Source organism: Excalfactoria chinensis, chromosome 2 (genome assembly GCF_039878825.1).
Source record: "Excalfactoria chinensis isolate bCotChi1 chromosome 2, bCotChi1.hap2, whole genome shotgun sequence".
Lineage (NCBI taxonomy): Eukaryota > Metazoa > Chordata > Aves > Galliformes > Phasianidae > Excalfactoria > Excalfactoria chinensis.
In genome coordinates this window covers 25,617,062-25,636,771 of record NC_092826.1, presented here as the reverse complement: position 1 = coordinate 25,636,771, position 19,710 = coordinate 25,617,062, and positions in this window count along the sequence as shown.

The window sequence follows — 19,710 nt, the reverse complement described above, 5'->3', positions numbered from 1 at the left end:
AGAAATTGAGGTTTGTAGCCCCACTGCAGGACTTTTTTAAGTGCTGCTGTGTTCTGGGGAAAAGATTTTTCCTAATGGGCCTTCAAGGCAACAATTTCAGGACAGCATACCCTTTACTTTATTTGTTTCCTACTGGTTCTGTCATCCAATCTCAACACAAGTGGTTGCGAGCTGTCATCTTACTGTCCCCTAGCATCTCTTTCTCAGCCTAAATAAATTCAGTTCCTTCATATTTTCCTTGGGGACTACATGCTCTGTTTCTGGCCACTGTTAAGCTTTCCCTTGTCCCTCTCAGCTTTCTCAACATTCCTTTTCAACAGAGAACACTAGCCTGCAAGGTGAGCTTAAAATTTCTTGTTTGTCCAGTTTAGATTTCATCAGCTTTAAAATGAGAATTCTTCAATGCTCTATCTCCTCCTTACCTTTCTCAGAGAGAGGTGCAACATTAGCCTTTCTTTTTTCATCAGCAAGAACATCTTCTGACCATTATGGATTTTCTACGAGGACAGATGAATCTCACCTTTGCATCAGCCAGCTCCTGCAGCCCTCCTAGACTTATCCATACAGTCCTGTGGATTTAAAGACATTCAGCTCCTGTAAAATAGTCCCTTAGAGCTTTCGCTTCCCATCTGTTATCTACTTCTTTCCAACACAGCTGTACTGGTAGAAGCAGAGTTCCAGGAGAAGACATTGCTTACAAGGACTGAGAGTGGGTGGGGGAGAGGAGGTGGAGGCACTGGTCTGTAGGTGATCTTTTAATAAAAATCTCCAATACAACATACCAAAGTTATTCCCATTTCACCTTAACCTCTAATTTCTTACTGGAGTTTCTCAGCTTTCATGTCCAACTACTACTTCTTTGCCTGCCCTCCTGACTGTGCTGAATAGACTGTTTCAACCATACCTCTCCCCAACCTGTTCATGACATTCCTATTCCACTTACATTCCTCTCTTTATGGAACTAGTCTGATTTTAAAAGCTGATATATCTAACCCAGAATATTTCCCCAACAGAATGTGTTTCTCTGTTGTTGCCATGGCAACTAAATTTTAGGTTAAATAGCTGCAGGTGGAAGCAAAACCCGATTTCTCAGACCAGGCTTCCAAGTGTTTTCTTCTGCTGTGTTGTCATGTCTGTGCCTTCCCTCCCACCACTGAGACTGTCTCCACAGTCTCTTAAGGATCCTACTCATGTCACTATTGTCTTTGAGCAAAGGCTTTGCTTTTGTTGGCGAGGAATGTTTTCTTATTTTAATGTACAGGAAAATAAGAAGAGGTCTCTGACTTCGGGTTCGCTTATCTCATTTTTTGGTCTAAACTCCAGCCCCCATAAAAACTTTTGTGTAATATTGATAAAATTTCCAGGCTTTTGCAGCATGGGAAGTCAGACTGGCAGACTTCAGTTACCCATACACTTAAATTCTATGGTCTATGACAGTTCTTCTCTTCAATTATCTGTGAAGCAGGATCCTCTTCCAGCTGTGAAGAACACAGAAGAATGAGATGTGTAGGAAGAAACTCAGCTGAAATTCTCCAGTGTGAGTCTAACCTTGCAGAGTGAGACAGAGCATCAAATGAGTAAAGCCTCCATTTTGGAGCTGCAATACTATCCAGCTGAGCATGCAGAGAGAGGGAAGGCTAATGAGCTGCCATCCTGCTGTGGGACCATGTGCTGGAGGATCTCTGAAATCTGACACACCAGAAGAGATTTTTTCTCTCTTTTTTGAGGCGAATTGTACCTTTGAGTGCACAGTTCTCATTTTTAATGTGTTCTACTGGAGAAACTAAACTGTGTGTATCTGCTGCTGTGAAATAGTTTCTTTGCTTTCACAGAAGTAAATCTTGTGACAAGAAGTGACACAGTTCTTTCTCAAAGGCTTCTGAATAGACAGATGAACACTTTTTTTTGGAACAGAGCTGCCCTCAAGTGATCCACTCAGTAACTTCTGTCTGGACCCAGCTCAGACTTTGAAAGGCAGCCGTAACACACTTCAGAGTGAATAGTTATGGAATATAATCCCAATGGAGACACCTGCCAATGGCTGCTTTATATTTCTGAAACATATTTTTCTCTTCTGTAACCCTCTAATCTTTTGGAGGGGACCTACTTACCCTTCCCCCTTCCCCCACCACCACCACCCACCCCACCCCCCCCACCCACCCACTGATAATTAAAAGAGCAAATTTTGTGTACTAGCATTTATTTTGTGAGAAGTGTTCTCTTGGAAATCTCATCTGATTTCTACTTTGAATTACTGAAGCTAATAAGTGAAGTTACTGAAATCTTTCATTGGTTTCTCCTCTACAGAATTAATACCTCAATCATTATCAAGCATTTCATTCCAGTCTTTTCTGGAACAAAGTAAAGATGAACAGTTGATCTTCTGTGTTTGGTTATGATTGGTTATGATTTAGAATAAGCATGAACATGTAGCTATAGATAGTCCTCACATCGAAGTAGGTTTCACAACTTAGGGAATGCTCATGAACTGAGATGGGCTTTTCTTGTATATTTTAAATGTTAGAGGTACACAAAACACTGAAAATATTAACAATAAATCATGCTGCTCTTTTCCTTCTTGACAGTTCAAGAGGTTGATAGAGACGCTTGAGTTTTATAGAGCCTCAGAATGAATCAAATCAAATCAGTGAAGATTGTCTTTTTTCTAACATTATGAATCCACTTCTCGGGAATGGATCCTGAATGTCCTCAAGAGATAAGTGATATATCACTGGAATCAAGATGTATGTTGATTTACATCAACTAAGTTATATCCTGTCATATTCAAACTGTATGTAAAGAAATAATCAATGACATAAATAACATCCTTTATCTAGAAACTAAGGGCCTCATTCACAAAATACTCTTCTTAAGGGCCACTGATTTTAGCATTTAACTAAAAAAGGATATAGGCTTATTGATCACTTGGCCACGGGGCCGTCGGAAGCACATTACAAAGGACGTGATTCCTTAAGGTTACTTGATTAAGGTAACATTTGGTGCCCTCTCTGAGGCACGTCCTGGGGGTAGTGTGCGACGGCTAACTGCGTGGCGGACGCAAGTCCTACGGTTAGATCCCGTAGAAGCGCCTCGGTGGGCGGAAATTGAAGCAGCTGATGTTCTACCTGCGGTTCGGTCGTAAGAAAACGAGGACCGTGGAAGACTGCGGGACTACAGGTCTCGAGTATATACAAAGGGTGCAAGGACGTACGGTGTCGCGCACCAGAAAAAAACAATGGATTCCGTCATTAAGGTAGTATCACGAGTTTGTAAAACTCACTGCGTTAGAAATGTTCCTTCTAAGAAGGATATAGCTGCCGTCATCTCCTGTTTGGAGGTGGCGCAGATTTTACCCTCCCCTAGTAATCTGCTCGATTCGGAGCGGTGGGATTCTTTCACCGCTGCCATGCTCCATAGAGCAATGCACGAGTATAAAGCGGAGGAGTTAAAAACCTGGGGTTTGGTCCTGGGTGCTCTTAAAGCCGCTAAGGAGGAGAAACAAGTCCAGGCCATCGCGACTGGGGTTTTTGGTCTGGATACTGGGACGTCCGGGGTCCCGGGGGGTGCGGAGGAATCGCTTTCTGGCGGCGACTCTGCACCCAAAATGGCGCCGGCCACGCCGGCCGTTTTCACAATGGCCATGGCCGCGCCCGAAACAACTCCGGAAGAGAAGGCGGAAGTTGTGTCATCTGGGGAGGCGCCACCATATTATCCCCGCCTATACCCCTCTTTGCAAAGTTTTTACTCGCCTGAGGGGGATGGAATTTGTCCGAGGGAGGGAGAGTCGTGTGGGGAGGCGCGCCGTGGAGGCGTTGAGCCACCCCCAGACCCACCTCCGGAGGAGGGATCTCGTCCCGAGAAGGGTGAGAAAAAAGCGGAGGAAAGAAAATTGCCTATCCCCACCCCGTTTGTCTTATCTCCCGAGGAGGGGGAGGAGAGAGGGGTGGAGAGAAAGGAATTGCCTGCCCCCACCCTGCCGGTCCCGTTTCCCCAGAAGGGGGAGGAGAGAGGGACGGAAAGAAAGGAAATGCCTACCCCTGCCCTGTCGGTCCCGCCTCCCCAGAAGGGGGAGGAAAAAGAGGAGGAACGAAAGGTTCCGCCTACCCCCACCCAATTGGTCGCGTCTCCCCGGAGGAGGGAGGAGCGAGAGGATTCTCGCAAGCCCACCGATTGGTCGGATATCCGTGAATCAATGAGAGGGTTGGGGCTTAAGGAACGGGACTGGGCGGTGTTTCCGATAGTCGTCCAGAAGAAAGGACCAGTTTGGGTGCCTTTGGAAGCGAAAGCAGTGACTCGGTTTATAGAGGCAATTGAGAAAAAGGGCTTGAGGTCCCCGATGACTATGAGTACCTTTGAGGCTCTTATGGCCCCGGGTCCCCTACTGCCATATGATATTGAAAGCCTTATGAGAGTTGTCCTTGAACCAGTACAGTTTACTGTGTGGAAGGAGGAGTGGACGGTACAACTTAAGGCTGTTGTAGCACAGACTGCTTGTGATCCGAACCACCCAGCGAATGGGAAGGAGGGAGATCCGAAAACTAGTTTAATGAGGCTTTTAGGAACGGATGCAGATCTGGCTGGATCTGCAGAGAAGCAGCTTAGGCTCCTCCGTCCGGGAGAATTACTTGCCTCCACGGGGGCGGCTTCTACTGCTTTTAGAAACTTTGTAAGAAAAGCAGAACCTGTTTCCCCGTGGTCAGAGATAAAGCAGGGTCCCTCAGAAACATTCTCTGAATTTGCCAATCGATTGATACAGGCAGTAGAAGGATCAGAACTACCTAAGGAAGCATTATCTTCCGTTATAAAAGATTGTCTTAAGCAAAAGTCTCATCAGAATATTAGAGATATCATTCGGGCGGCTCCTGATGATCTGGAGACTCCGGGTGAAATTATTAAGTATGTGCTGGACAAACAACAAGCAACACCATTGCCCAGGCGCTGAGAGAAATTGAGAGATTGGCTTGTTGGTCTGCGAAAGAAGCTAATGTCACCACAATGGTCTTGTCGGAACTCCTGATGGACATTAATAACATCAGACATGCTGTTCTCCAGAACAGAGCTGCGATAGACTTTCTGCTACTGGCCCAAGGGCACGGATGCAAGGACTTTGAAGGGATGTGCTGCTTCAATCTGAGCGACCACAGTGATTCAATTCATAAGAAGTTGGAGTGGATGCAAGAGCATACCAAGAAAATTGCAATTGATGATGCATTCGGCAGCTGGCTGGATGGACTATTTGGTAATATTGGCCCATGGCTTAAACAGTTTCTTAAAGTATTAATTATAGGGATTTTAGTTTTCTTAGCTTTAATGATTTGCCTACCTTGTGTGTTTCAATGTATCCAGGGTTGTTTACAGCGTATGATAGAAAGAATATTTAATGACAAAATGGAGTGCCAACGGATATATGATAAGCTTTAAGAAGAAGAAGGAACTGTATAAACCCAAGATGCCTTGGATATAATAATTAGAAAACCACTAATATTATTAGACATTGCACTACCTACCTCTGCATGAATTGTAGCTTGTCTACCTCACTTTTTAGATAACTTATATATTTTAGATTTATATGGAGACTAACATTTTTATATATTAGGTTTAGGACTAGCGTTCGCGTTGTAACGGGACATGACTTTATTGAGCATGGGGAGGGGGAAATGTTGTATTAGGCATCAGCGAGATCTCGTGCTGTAACGCGATAGGTCTTCCCATGCTCAGTAATGCATATGTATTAGATGAAATAGGAGCCCTATATAAGGGACTCACGAGGTTAATTAAAGGCCATTTTACCACCCACCACATTGGTGTAAGCAGTGCGTAACTTGGCCACGGGGCCGTCGGAAGCACATTACAAAGGACGTGATTCCTTAAGGTTACTTGATTAAGGTAACAATCACTGTACTGTAAAAGAACATAATTCTCTTGTAATTCTTCTTTCTCTAAATCCTCTACAATCTTAACTGTTGCTGAGAGATTTAAAATAGGATTATATCAGGCTTTATCCTGCAAGGCTTCCAATTAGTTTTTAAGGCAATGCTCATATTTTTACTGTACCAGGAGAAGCAGCAAAATTTATGGATCATTAGGGCCAGTAAAGCTGAAAGGAAAGTAGCTGCAGTTACTTGAGACAAGAAATGAATGCACCTATTTTTCACTGATTTTTATGTTCTGTGTTTATACTATATGTCACTTCCTCCGTTATGCTTAAAAACATGACATGATTTCATCTTTTTTTCCAATGTTAAACCTCTCACTGTTTGAAGAGAAGGAGTGTTAGCAAGAGGGAGAAAAAAATTATGGTCGCGTTTCCAGTCTTGACTCTCTTGTTTGGGGATTTATTTGAACTCTATGAAAGGGGCTACTACCTTTTAGAGGAAATTACAATAACACATGCTCTGAAAATCAGAGTAAAGTAATCCTATTTTCTTCAGCATGATATGAGGGTAGAGATCATAACGCTAGCTTTAACAGAAAGCATAACACTAATGTAATTCATTTAAAATTGATTAGGAAGAGTGATTAGATAAATAAAGATTGCTAAATATATGTTTTTGCATTTTTAATCTTTAAAATAACAAAATCATGTAAATATTTTCCTTTGTTGGTCTGACCTTCAAAAAATTTCACTTTTATTTAGATGTTTTCTCTTTTACTCTAATATTTGAAAGCCAATCTGATCCATCAGTGTCAATACTGCTGCTGCTTTCTTTTGTCTCTGCAGGTGTTGTTATCAGTTTTGTAAAGGATTTTCACTTTCACCTCACGACCCTCTTACATAAATAATATGAAACACAATTCACAGAACTGAGACCTCTATCAATTACTCCAATTATCAAAGAAAGAGAATCAAAACAAACAGCATTTCATTATGATCACCTATCATTTTACTGAAATTGCATGCATTATAATGACACTTTCAACTTAGCATATGCATTCAGAAGAATTTATTCACGGAGGCTTCCCCCATGATTTATCAGAAGTGCATTCATTTCCACAGAAAAGTTTCAAGTGTTTAATTTTAAAACGTTTTTGCATGTGAACTCTGAGAGTGTTACCATTATCTTTCAAGTGCTTCACTAGAGTGCAGATGCATTCCGGTTATGCCGCAGAGTACAGTGCTATTGATGGAAGTCCAAAAGTGATCTGACTCATATCAAAGTAGCTTAACTCATACATAGTCACAGTAATTATTAATTTAATCCAGGTTGCAACATGCAAGAGCAATGGACTTGCAACTGGAGAAGAATAACTGCATGCATTCATGCAGGTTAGAGGTTGGCTGCCAGAGAGGAGCTCTGCAGGAAGGACAACAGGTGGACCATGAGCCAGCAGCATGCTCTTGTGACCAACAAGTCCAATGGTATCCTGGGGTGTGTTAAATAATCCATGACCAGCAGGCCAAGGGAAGTGATCCTCCCCCTCTACTTTGCCCTTAGAATATTGTGTCCATTTCTGGGCTCCCCAGTTCAAAAAATACAAGGATCTTTTAGACAGAGTCCAGCAGAGGGCCACAAAGGTGATTAAGTGTCTGGAGCATCTCCTGTATGAGGAAAGGCTGAGTAACCTGGGCCTGTTCAGCCTGGGGAAAAGAAGACTGAGGGGCCATCTGCAGGTTGCCCAGGGAGTTGGAGGATGGTCTGTTTTTTGAGACACTCAAGGTCAGGCTGGATGAAGCTCTGAGCAACCTGATCTACCTGTCAGTGTCCCTGTTCGTTGCAGGGGATTTAGGTTAGGTGACCTTTGAGGGTTCCTTCCAATTCAAATGAGTCTATGAATCTCTAGTAAAATAGGGACACCTATCTGTCCTATTCTCTTATTCTCTCAATTATCACAAGACATCCTGTGGGGACAGTAAGAATCCACTTCAAGATGCATTTGATTCACTTCTTTTTTCTTATATACTTCTTTCTTAATTAGTTTTGTCAAAAGGTAACAATCATTATTTCATTTGCCATAAAACTCACTATTGTTATTTAATTTATCTTCAATATTAATAAACAACACTGAAGAATTATAGTCAGAGAGATAAATAAACATAAATATCTAAACAAAGAAAATGACAACTCATATTTTATTGAGCTTTAATTTGTTGTGATAACAGGACTTCTTATTCCCAGGAATTGCACTGATATTCTTTTAGGAAAGCTAAAACTGAATTGGATAAAGGTCCATTTTAGTATTTATTTTTCTCATTAGTGGATAACTATAAAACCAGTGCTGCATCCAGCAGCAAAGTTCTTTTCACAGTTTGAGAGGGATACACCGGATTTCAACATGCATATTTTTCCTTTGAGAAAAATTAGGCCATCTAAACCTTAATAAATCTGTGAAAATAGTGAGGTGGTTCTTATTTTCACTTCCAGTAGGTCCAAGAAAGCATTTCAAAATAATGGTTAATACAAGACAACACTTGGAAGAAGGAGAATATTTTTGTCTAACTGAAAACATTGTGAATTGACATGTTAGTAGTCATGACAATTTCTGTAGTTCCCATTCCAGGCTTTCTAAAAGCATAAAAAAGAACAACAAAGATGCAAGGAGACGTAGCTGTAGTTCAGCGGTAGGAAGGTCCCAGGCAGCACTCACAAAACACAAAGAAACTTCATGTTCTAAACACAGTGAGCTTAATTTCACACTTGTGTCAGCAATGATGACAGAGTAAAAACTCTTAAGGCGCCAGTTTAAGGTCCTTGGTAGAGACAACAGCTGAACCTGACTTCCCACAGCCCATAGGAAGTGCATTGATTTGTGGGCTATAAGGTACGAGGGCTCTGTCCTAGCACTGTAAACAGCTTCTGCTGTATCACATCTTGGTAAGCGCAGTGAGCCAGCAAAGAAATTACAGGGGGAAGAAAAAAAAAAAGGATTACCAATCATTTACTTTAATATACTTTATGGAAAAATCATCCCTCTTCCATTCACTGTGAATATACCAGATCATTCCTTGGTCAGTAAAAATGAAAGGCAGCTATGCACACATTTAGATTTGATACTTTAAAAGTTCTGATGTTGCAAGAGATGATACTGGTTATGGAAGGTAAAGGGCAAATAAGAAAGTAGCAGTCATCTGAAAAATTTTTCTACAGAAATAAAGATTTTTTTTCTTAAGCAAACTGGAGAAGTACCAACTTCTAACTAAAGTCTGATGCCACAGAGGCCTAAGTAAGAACTCCTCTGGGGCAAGCTGAGACTGAACTCAAATTGCAGACAATTAGATAAATTAAAGGCTATGTTCATGAGAAGAAATGAAGGGCAAAAATTAATTGAAAGTAATAGAGAATTATTATTATTATTTCTTATGGGAGATCATTTTATTTGAGATAAACTCCTTTCTATTTAAAGGAATGCTAACTTCCTTGTTTGTTTGGTTGGGGTTTTTTTTGTTGTTGTTGTTTTTTTGTGTTTGTTTTTTTTTTTAATTTCAATTAATCTTTTCCTTTACAGATATTACATGAATTCTGTGCACTCGTAGCACTTTCACTGGCTTAAGCGTAATCATAAATTTAGGGTATAATATCCCCACTGCTGTCATAAGGGAAAAAAGTCTAACTGGTTACTTGAGTCTTGAGTCCTTGGCACCTTCTCTTTAAGAATATGCATTTCAATCTTATCATCCAAGGAAACCTCAGCTAGAGTACCTGTACTTATTAAGACTGCAGACAGCTTTTTTTTTTTTCTGTGGGTAGTATCACTCACTGAAGTTCAAGTAACTGTTCCATGTCAATAGAGCGAACCCAATTAATTTTCCAACACTAAGAACAAAAAGTGCAATTTTTAGCTTGGTTTGCAGGTCTCTTATTTGCTCTCAAAAAGCCAGCTCTGTATTTTACCAGCTGAAATCTCTGCTACCTATCACCAGACCATTATTAGTACTGTAGGATATTAAAAGATATAGGTAAATAATAAAATATATCATACACTACCAAAATACAATAAATCCCCTCATCTCATGGAGGCGTTTAATCAGAGAAAAGTCTACAAATAAATGATTTCTTAAGGAAGCCAGTGTATTCACTGCTACCATTCAGGCGTTGTAAAATACAAATATCGAAATGATGCAGAAATGGTGGTGCAGAAAGTAAAGTATTTAACTGCCGACAAATCCCAAGACAACACTCCAATAGTTTTAAAGCTGTTCAAAGTATTTTATGTCACCATAAAAATTGCTGCAAAGAATAAGGTATTTCTTTGGCTACAGTGAACCATGAATAATATTGCAGAAATGCTTAATTTCATTTAATAGCATTGAGATGTGCATTTCATATAGGAGATTGTCTGACTGCATAGAAATTTGATTCACAGCAGTCCCCAGTGAATGATCAAATAATCTATTATGAATAAAATCCATTGTAAATTTGGCCATTTCTCACAGAATAATTACCCATGAATAACTTCTTTCATTATTCAGCCAGCTCTAGACCACAATATATTTATTTCTAAGGAAACTACTAAATGATTTGAGAAACTTTTGACTGAAGAGTTACTTAGTTTCTCTTCAACTCTGCACTCACATGGGGATACTGCTATGTTTGAATGCAGAATTTTATTATATATAGCACACTCCCAGCATACAAAATCCCATAAATTCTATCAGACTACTATCAGGAAGTTTTCTGTTGGAAAAATTCACAATAATTAATTGGATGACATTAAAAATTCATCATGTTTAATAAATAGAAATTTGGACCAAACTATGACTGCAGCTGATAGCACTCTGTCTACCTCATTTTGTGTAAGGTGCACAGTTGCACCATGTCAACCTCCTTTTTATCAGTGCTGCATTTCAAGTTTTATGAATATTCCTTTTGTAAACAAAAAAACCCATAGTGTTTCTGTTTCATGTTCAGATGAAATCAAGAAAAGCCCTTTACAGAAGACACGAGTTGACAGGCTTCTTCATCTCTGCCTTCCCTGAGAACAAGCAAAGCCTTATTGCACTCAGAGTAGAAACTATCTAGGCTGGTTGGACTCCTAGGCTTGACGTGATTGTTAATGTGTTCACCATCTTCATAGCCTTCCTTTGGATGCTCTCTAACACATTTTACATTGTAAACAAGTGCTTGAGGCAAGGCCACACCAGAACAGAGTGGGAGATGTCTTAATCATTTCAGACTACAGTACCAGAAACCTACTGATAAATGACAGTTTTCAAACCAGTCGATATTAACATGAATTTCACTTCACAGCACGTGAATATTCTCCCTTCTGATTTCAGAGCAGGAAATCTGGAAACTCAATTATTTAGGGACTAAGTGTTTAAAATATAGAAAGCATGTTCATATTTATAGAGATAATATTGATGCTTCAAATCAAAGTGTCAGTACTCTCCTCTTGATGACAAATGAATTTTATCACAGTGCTTATGAATGCTGCAGAATATTTATTAAAGCATGTTTTATCCCTCTAATTATGTCCACAAGGCAAACAGTTATAGGAATAGAACTGGTGAAAACATTTCCTCCTGCATTTACGGTTTTGTAGTTGACATTTTAATTTCTGTACAATGTTGTCAATACCACACAGTGCAACAAGAATCATTAGGACAAAGAAAATGAGATAAACTGACAGAGGGTGAAAAACCATCTACAATTTTAACTGAATTCTGCTTAAGCCTATTTGTGAAGCTCACTGAAGCTGTGAGGTTGCCTCTTGTTTCACACAATGCCATCTTGCACTGGGTATGCTAAGAAATTTTGCTCCTCACTAGATAAAACTACTTGAATAGTAAGTAGTTTTGCTGTAATTGTTAAATGACAACTAATGGTGTGTTGCTTAGCTGTGTGTGTAGCTGTGAATTAGGGAATGCAGATCTCAAATTAAGTGTTCACAGATGCTGCACTTTCTCTGGGAAATATCATATGGGTTCATTTATTCAGCGACTTGATTGCAGCCTCCAGTCTGTTTGAGTATATGGTTTGATGACATAAGGAACATTTTTGCCCAGGGAGGTGGTGCAGTCACTGTCCCTGGAGGTGTTCAAGAAACATTTAGATGTGGTACTAAAGGACATGATTTAGTGGAGAAATATTGGTGGTAGGTGGACCAATGTTCTTGGAGGTCTTTTCCAACCTTGGGGACTCTGTGATTCTGTGATTTTCTATGTCCAACAGAAAAAGCTGAAGTATCTTGAGATTTACTGAAAGAATACAGTCATGCTGATTCCAGTAAGACATATATCAATAATGCATTAGTATGTTTATTACCATGTATACATAGGATTAACTGAAAGGCACATTCAATGATTTATACTCAGTTGTACCTTATACACTGCCAAGTTTTTCAGACTTCCTCTGAAACTCATCTTCCAATTTGCAGTAGTTTATAATGACTGTTCATAAGCGCATTTAGGTTTTGAATTTTTTTTGTTGTTGTTGTTTTTGTTTGTTTTTAATGCTTCTATCTCCCAACATAAAAAAATAGAACAAAGAGTTTTTGCTTGGGGTTTGAATTTTCATATCTCTTTTTTTCTAATCTTTTTAGGTAATGTTTTTCTCTACACAGCAATAGAAGAAAAAGTTATTTTATGCTTCATTAGGCTAGGTGACATATTCTTCCAAGATCTAATGGTCAGCAGTATTTTCAGCAAATTGTGTGTTACACATGGCTGCAGTTTACAGAAAATTATAGAACAAATAGGTATAGAATATGACAGGTCTGATTATGAATATATTGACAAAATTTATTTTCAGTTCTTATGCCAGTCATAAACAGATCTTGCTTTCTGTTTACTCTGGCTCATGAGTATGTAGTATGCTTTCAAATGAAGTGTCTGCTTTTCATTTTTAAAAAATAATATCCCTTTTGAATTTTGTTGTGAACTTTTCCTATAGCAAGTCTTATGTTGTCCCACTTGGTGTAGAATTCCACCTCATTGTGGCCTTCCAATATTTGAAGAGAACATATAAACAAGAGAGTGTATGACTATTTATGAGGGTGGATAATGATAGAAGGGGGAATGGTTGTAAACTGTGACAGGGGAGGATTAGATTAAATATTAGAAGAAAATTTTTTACACAGAAGGTGGTGATGCTGTGGAACAGGTTGCCCAAAGAGGTTGTGGATGCCCCATCCCTGAAGTCATTTAAGGCCAGTCTGGATGTGGCTCTGTGCAGCCTGGTCTGGAGACTGGCAACCCTGCACATAGCAGGGGGGTTGAAACTAGATGACTGCTATGGTCCTTTTCAACCCAGCTCATTCTATGATTCTGTGAAATCTAGACAAATGAGATAGTAAATATGAAAAATTATGAATATTTCTTTTCGAATTTCAAACAGAAAACTTCTGCATAACAAAGATGCTAAATAAAATGGTTTGCTTTATAATGGAAAAACAAACAACAACAACAAAAAAGACACCTAGAACTCTCTAGAGAGCTCTTTCTTAAAACAACCAGCAATTACAAATTTTCCTGTATGCCTCATACCCTCATATTCCAAAGAACACTCATCTTTTGAACATATTGCAATACACTGTATGAGCACTTGTTCTACACATCACCATATTATCAAATGCTATTTGCCTTACAAAAACATTAAAATAATACTTCTAAAAAAATTGTGATAGTTTGAAAAGACTTGGGTTTAATATTGTGGTTGTAGGAGAATTGTTATGTTGCAGCTTCACTGTTTCCTAGGACCAACAGCAATAAATCACCTATGTCCAATATAAAGAAATTCCACTGTTTCTCTGGATTGTTGGTTGGCAGTGATGCAAAGTAGCCCCATTTCTATACTTATAAAACTAGCCTAGGACTGCGGTGCCCGTAGGCTTTGCTGAAACAGTTTAAGCAGTTACTTCAAGATGTCAGTGCTAGACTTTTCCCTCACATTTTTGCTAAGACTGTTTCTGGTTTAAGAATAGTAAGAAGCATTATATTGAAATACAGTTTGAAAACAGGTTGTAAAATGTTTTCAAGTTCTGAATATGGATGAAGTGCTTCCAATTTGGCAGATTCATTTTTCCCTCAAGATGAGTGTGCTATATCGTCAAGATTAAATGTAGTTAAGCTGTCATGGTTCCTCGCTTAGTGCACCTTCTCTAAGTTCTCACTTCTACAGGCAGTGCTTTAAAAATGAGTTAGCACAAAGGGTCAGGAAAAAATCTGAGATTCGTGGAATCCATTTTAGAAGATCTGCTCTCTTTATTTTCATCATCACATCTTAATGATCCGTAAACTGTTGAAGAAATGAACTAGCCAAATCATACAAATGCACATAAATAATAAATAGTGCACAGTCTCCACAGCACAGGGACAAAGCAAACTCTGCTTTGTACCTGAAACAAAACCGATCCCCAGATAAACTTTTTGTAAGCCATCACTGACTCAAATGCCCTGTATCCTCTCTTTAACTAAATTTCACTTTGAAATACAATCCTGTGATTTGCTCATACATTCCTGAAGATGTCTGTTTCTGAGTTGTATTCTCATTAATTTCATAGATCTAAACAAGCAAATTCTCTTACTTAGCATGGGAAATGGGTGGAGGCTTCTTCCAAAAGGCACTGAAGGCAGTGGATGGAGAAATGTGGCCTATTCAGAAGCCACTTGATCTTGCCACTGTTAGGCAAAACTATTTCAGAGAATTCCTTATTCTGTTTTCTGATCTGTATAACCTGTTACGTCTCAGTTTTACATGTGCATTTCCTTAGGCATCCTTGCTTGCTACTGTTCCCAACACAAGAGTGGTGTGTGGGGAGCATGTAGGGGCTGTCTGGGGCTCTCGCTAGCACAGGAAAGCAGCCAAGATACTGACTGTGAGCTTCACCTCCAACCAGATTTCACTACACAACTGTTCAACTGCATAGTGACTGGCAGAGAGTGATGTATTTGATTTTGTTGTTGCTAAAGTGTGCATTGTAGCAGCTGTTGTCAATTGTTGGTTCTGGGAAGGAGCAAAAAGGCCAGGGCCCTTCTCAGCCAAGAGTGGCACATTTCTGGAGGAAGTAGCTCAGATTCACCAACAAGCATTGTGCAAGCTATGCTCCTATCAGGATTTGTACAGTCCCATCAGTCATTAACCTCATGTAATCTGCAGATGCCTATCTGAGGAACTGAATGGAGACTTCAGCGTGAAAAACAGAAAAGAATTCTGTTCTATGAAAAGCTGTCCTAACCAAACTAATCTCCATGAGATGCAAGCAGCTTTCAGCAGAACTCTAGGAAATATGTCTCTCACCTCCTACAAATCTGTGTAAGAAGCAAGAAGGGGTCAATTTTAAATCTTAATAAGCTGGACTCCTGCTTTACATTCAAAGAATATAAATGCATTATGGAGACTGTGCTTGTTTGCTATTTGAAGCTGTTCTGAGACTTTTGGTGGGTACTATGGTCAAAAATTTCAAGTTCTGCCCTATAATCTTAACAATTAGTTAATTAGTCATGGGGGAAAAAATATTAAAAAATAAAATAAAATAAAATAATAATAAAATAAAATAAAATAAAATAAAATAAAATAAAATAAAATAGTAAAAACAAAGACAGGAGAGGGAATGATTTTTTTTTTTTTTTTTCCCCTGGAAACTGGAGCTTTACATCAATCATTTAACAATGGTTTCAATAACATCTTCAGTCTTTGTGATACTTTGAGTGAGAGCAATAACATTTGAATTATCACGCATTTAGCTGACTAAAGTCTTGTTTGAAACATTTACATGTAGACACAACAAATAAACAGTGTTGTTGGATGGGGACCCTATAAGATCGACCTTCAAAACAACTCTTTTTCCTGGTGAAAAACAGAGTGAAGTTTACTTCCCAGTGCTTACAGGCTTTTTTTTTTTTTTTCAATAGAGCTTCATGTCAGTAATCAGTGCCACAAGTGCCTATCAGCTGTTAAGTGATTCTGTTTAATCGTCATTCTCTTCTCCATAATTTAGTTCTGGATAAAGCTGTATTTATCAGAAGTAATTTAATTAGGATTTTGAAACTGTTGTTCAAACAGACACTTAAGTTATTAAGATTGGAATATAATAAAAAAATTTCATGAAACACAAACTAGTGACAGCAGACAAATATTTTATGTTAAATTTCCTTTTCTAAGTATAAAGGTAAACACTGACACTTCTGTATTCCTTCCTTTCTCAGTTGTAACTAATGCATTCTGGATGGGACGCATTTTATGTTCTTGTAAGTTAGTTAACATAATGCCTCAGTCCTAGGTTCTAGTCTGGTTTCTTCACAGAAGTATTTTGTGTGTCTTTATTTGAGGGATACACCAAATAGGCATAAGAAATATGTGGGGTAAAAGCATGGACACATTGAAGTCAGTGTTGCCCCATGGGATGCTACTGGAGTTTAGAAACGTATAAATTTTTGTCAAAAGAGTGAACCTTTTATTAAATATTGAGTAATTATATTCTTATTTATGAGAAAATAGACATCCGTCATTCTCATGGAGTTTATGTGTAGCTGATAATATAATAATCCCCAAACCATTAAAAATTGTATGGTAAATCTCAGTAAGAATGTCTAGAAATTTAAGAGTAAAGAAAGTTGTTCCTTTTATTTTAAAATCGTATTTGTAGTTTGCTGTTAAGAAACTTGAGAAATTATTTGGTATTTTGTAGGTTTCTGAGAGAAATCAAAAGCTAATAAAATTGCTTATGCCTTGGTAAATTATACGCTGAATGCATTCTTTTTACGTGACACACTATATTATCCAAGAGAGGAATCCTCCTACATGTGAGGGGATAAGCTTGTGAATGTGGACATTGGAGATTAATCTTGATAAATGCTGTTTTCAAAGCCTTTTCTTCTCCAGGATGATAATATCTAATTCCTTCAGTGCCTCCTCATTTCAGGTATCCCAGCCCTCTGATCATCTTCATGACCTTCAAGATATTTTCACCTTCAAGATATGACAAGACTATTGAGATCCAGGAAGGAACAGGTGACAGACTGCTCAGGCAAGGAAGCTAATCTAGTCCTTGAAATGCTACCAAAATACTTCCAACCGAAAGGTAAGACGAGTAGAAGGATGATAACAGACAATGTTTCTGTAGACAATGCTACTGGCATCTCTGGGCCTAAATTAGTCGTGCTCAGCACAGAAAGTCATGTCAGTGTTTAGGGAAAATGACAGCAAGTTTTGGAAGGCTAGAAAATTAATAAACCATCGAACAAAATATATATTTTTTATAATGTAAGTGATGGATTGAGTAGGATTTGTAGTACTTTATTTTCAGTTTTTCTTACGGAAAAGGGGATTGACCATTGTTATTTTTAATTCCTAGTATTATAAACACCTGTATTCATAGCAATAAGAGGAAAGCCTTCTGCATTCATTGTGTTGAACATTTAGTTTTCATGTAAATCTACATCATGGAGCCATAATGTTACTGCCAATTATAATTCTTTTTCATTCATTATTCATAGGAAGGCAAAACACAAACTCTACTATGGAAATGGGAATCAATAGAGAACCACTCTCCCCAGTGGCATTAACTGAAGCCAGTTCCTGAAGGAAGTAAGTAATAGCTTAGGTAATTGATTAAGACCAATAACTAAATATATCATAAACTTGTTAGAATTTTGAAAACAAAATTTTACCTTTTTTTCCTAACAAAGGTAACTTATGGTGCACATATTATTATTTCCCTTGTAACAGTTCTGTGGCATGAATCTTTAGGAACAGCATATAAACTGTCACTATGATTAAATCCTACTTTTCACAACAGAAGTGTGAGGGCATCTTGTGAAGGCACAGGTGGGACTGGTGGCATTAAATAAGTTGACCACTGGAAACCACTACCAGGCAGTGGAGCTATCAGCAGTTGACCAACTAGTGTTGCTGTCATTAGGGCTGGGAAGACTCCCAGGGACCATGTGCTCTTTCTGGACACACCAATGAACTGCACATCTTTGTGCCGGGCAGACCACCTCCCAGCCTCTCACTGCTGGGATCAGTTTCTCCTGACAGTACTGATCACAAAAGCCGAAATCTAACCCAAGTCAATAAAAGGGGGTTTATCACAAAATAAACTTGAGAGAAGATAACTAGTTTGCTTGTTTGATTTATTTGTTTGTTTTTTCTGTTGTTGTTTGTTTGTTTGTTTTCATTTGTTTGTTTTTCCAGTCTCAAAAACTGCAAGATACTTCTTATGAAATATCTTCCTTTCCTTTATGAAACCAAATGTTCTGTTACTCTTCTTTCCAATACTCCCGAAAGAAAAAAAATAATAATTGTTGGTTTAAGTAGCTCTTTAATGGCAAAGATCTAACCAAGTTTCAGGAGGAGACAAGCCATGCAGAAGTACAGAAGAGTGAATATGAAGTGTTTTATCAAATAAAAGATCTCAAAATCCTGGAGAGGACAGTTATGGCTGAGAGCTACAATGCCCAGAGGGTTGAATTTAGCTTACAAGAGCACTGCACACAGAACTAGATTAGAAATGTATGATGCTTTTACAAACTGAGTTCACAAAAAAAATATAACAGTTCTAAATACAAATCCCACCAGCCCCTGAGAGATGTGTCATTTACTGCAAAAGCTGATTACACTTCGTTATCTCTTTTTTATCAAGTGATGTGGCATGCATTCCAGTCATGAATGTATTACTAGCTAGGATCTAATCTTAGCTTAGCGATGTAAAAAAAAATTAAAAGAACACAAAAACATCTTTTTATGCACCAGAATGACAGAATATCAGAACATGTGGGATCTGTGAAAGCTGTAAAATAATGTTAATCAAAGACAATGAATACAGTCTTTCCTCTGAGTTCATTAATAACATATGGGCATTTGGGATAGTGCTGGCTTTTCTTAAAGATGAAGATGATAAAGTGTAAATCAAATTAGTCACTCTAACTAAAATGCAAAATCTACTGCCAGATTCCAGAGCACATATGGAACCAGGAAAAGAAAGTGTGGTATATTTTTACAGCATATTCGGTAACTCATTTCACAGATAGACTTCAATTGACTTGCGGAATCAAACTCTATAACTCAGAGACTGGTTATAAAGCAGGTATGTTTATTCCAGCGTTGCGCAGCGCCGGGTGCAAGGGGGATAGCTCCTCCAAACTTGCACACCGTAAGGAGAAAAGTGTGTTACAGATATAGGTCAAGCTAATACATAATCAATAGTCCCCTCCCCAGTTTGATTACATATTCATTACGTTCCCTATGGCCCCATTCCCTTGCAACCCCATTCCCCCATTCCCCCTGACCCCATTCCCTGCGACCCTTGTTGTTGTTGTGGGATGACATTCTTCTTCTGTTTTCTTCTTGGTGTTATCTGCTGTTATAGTTCTCCCATGTCAGCGTCGTCTTGCCCAGGGTATCTAATCCTTCTTCTTGTCAGAGGTCTCCGGACAATTCCTTCTTATCTTTATTTCCCTCTTCTCCGGTTTTCTTTTGACTAAGTGTCTGTAATTCCTCCTTTCTCTGTCCTCCCTTAACATAAACTACCTATCTGTAACTACCCTTTGCCTTGGTGAGGCCACTTTTCCCTTTCTGTAGCAAAATGTTCCCCTTTCAGCTACTATGGAGTCCTTTTTCACTATTCACAATGAGTATTTCATGAATTAGTGGCAGCTACTCTATGCAGCTATACTGGTAATGCAACACAAGAAATAATTATTTAACTGCTAAAATTTTGACAGACATTCTCTGCATCATTGAGTGACAGTTGAGAGTAACGTATTTTCAAAAAGCAACCGAGTTTCACAAAACAGAAGGTATATAATGAGTTATAATACATTACGAAGAC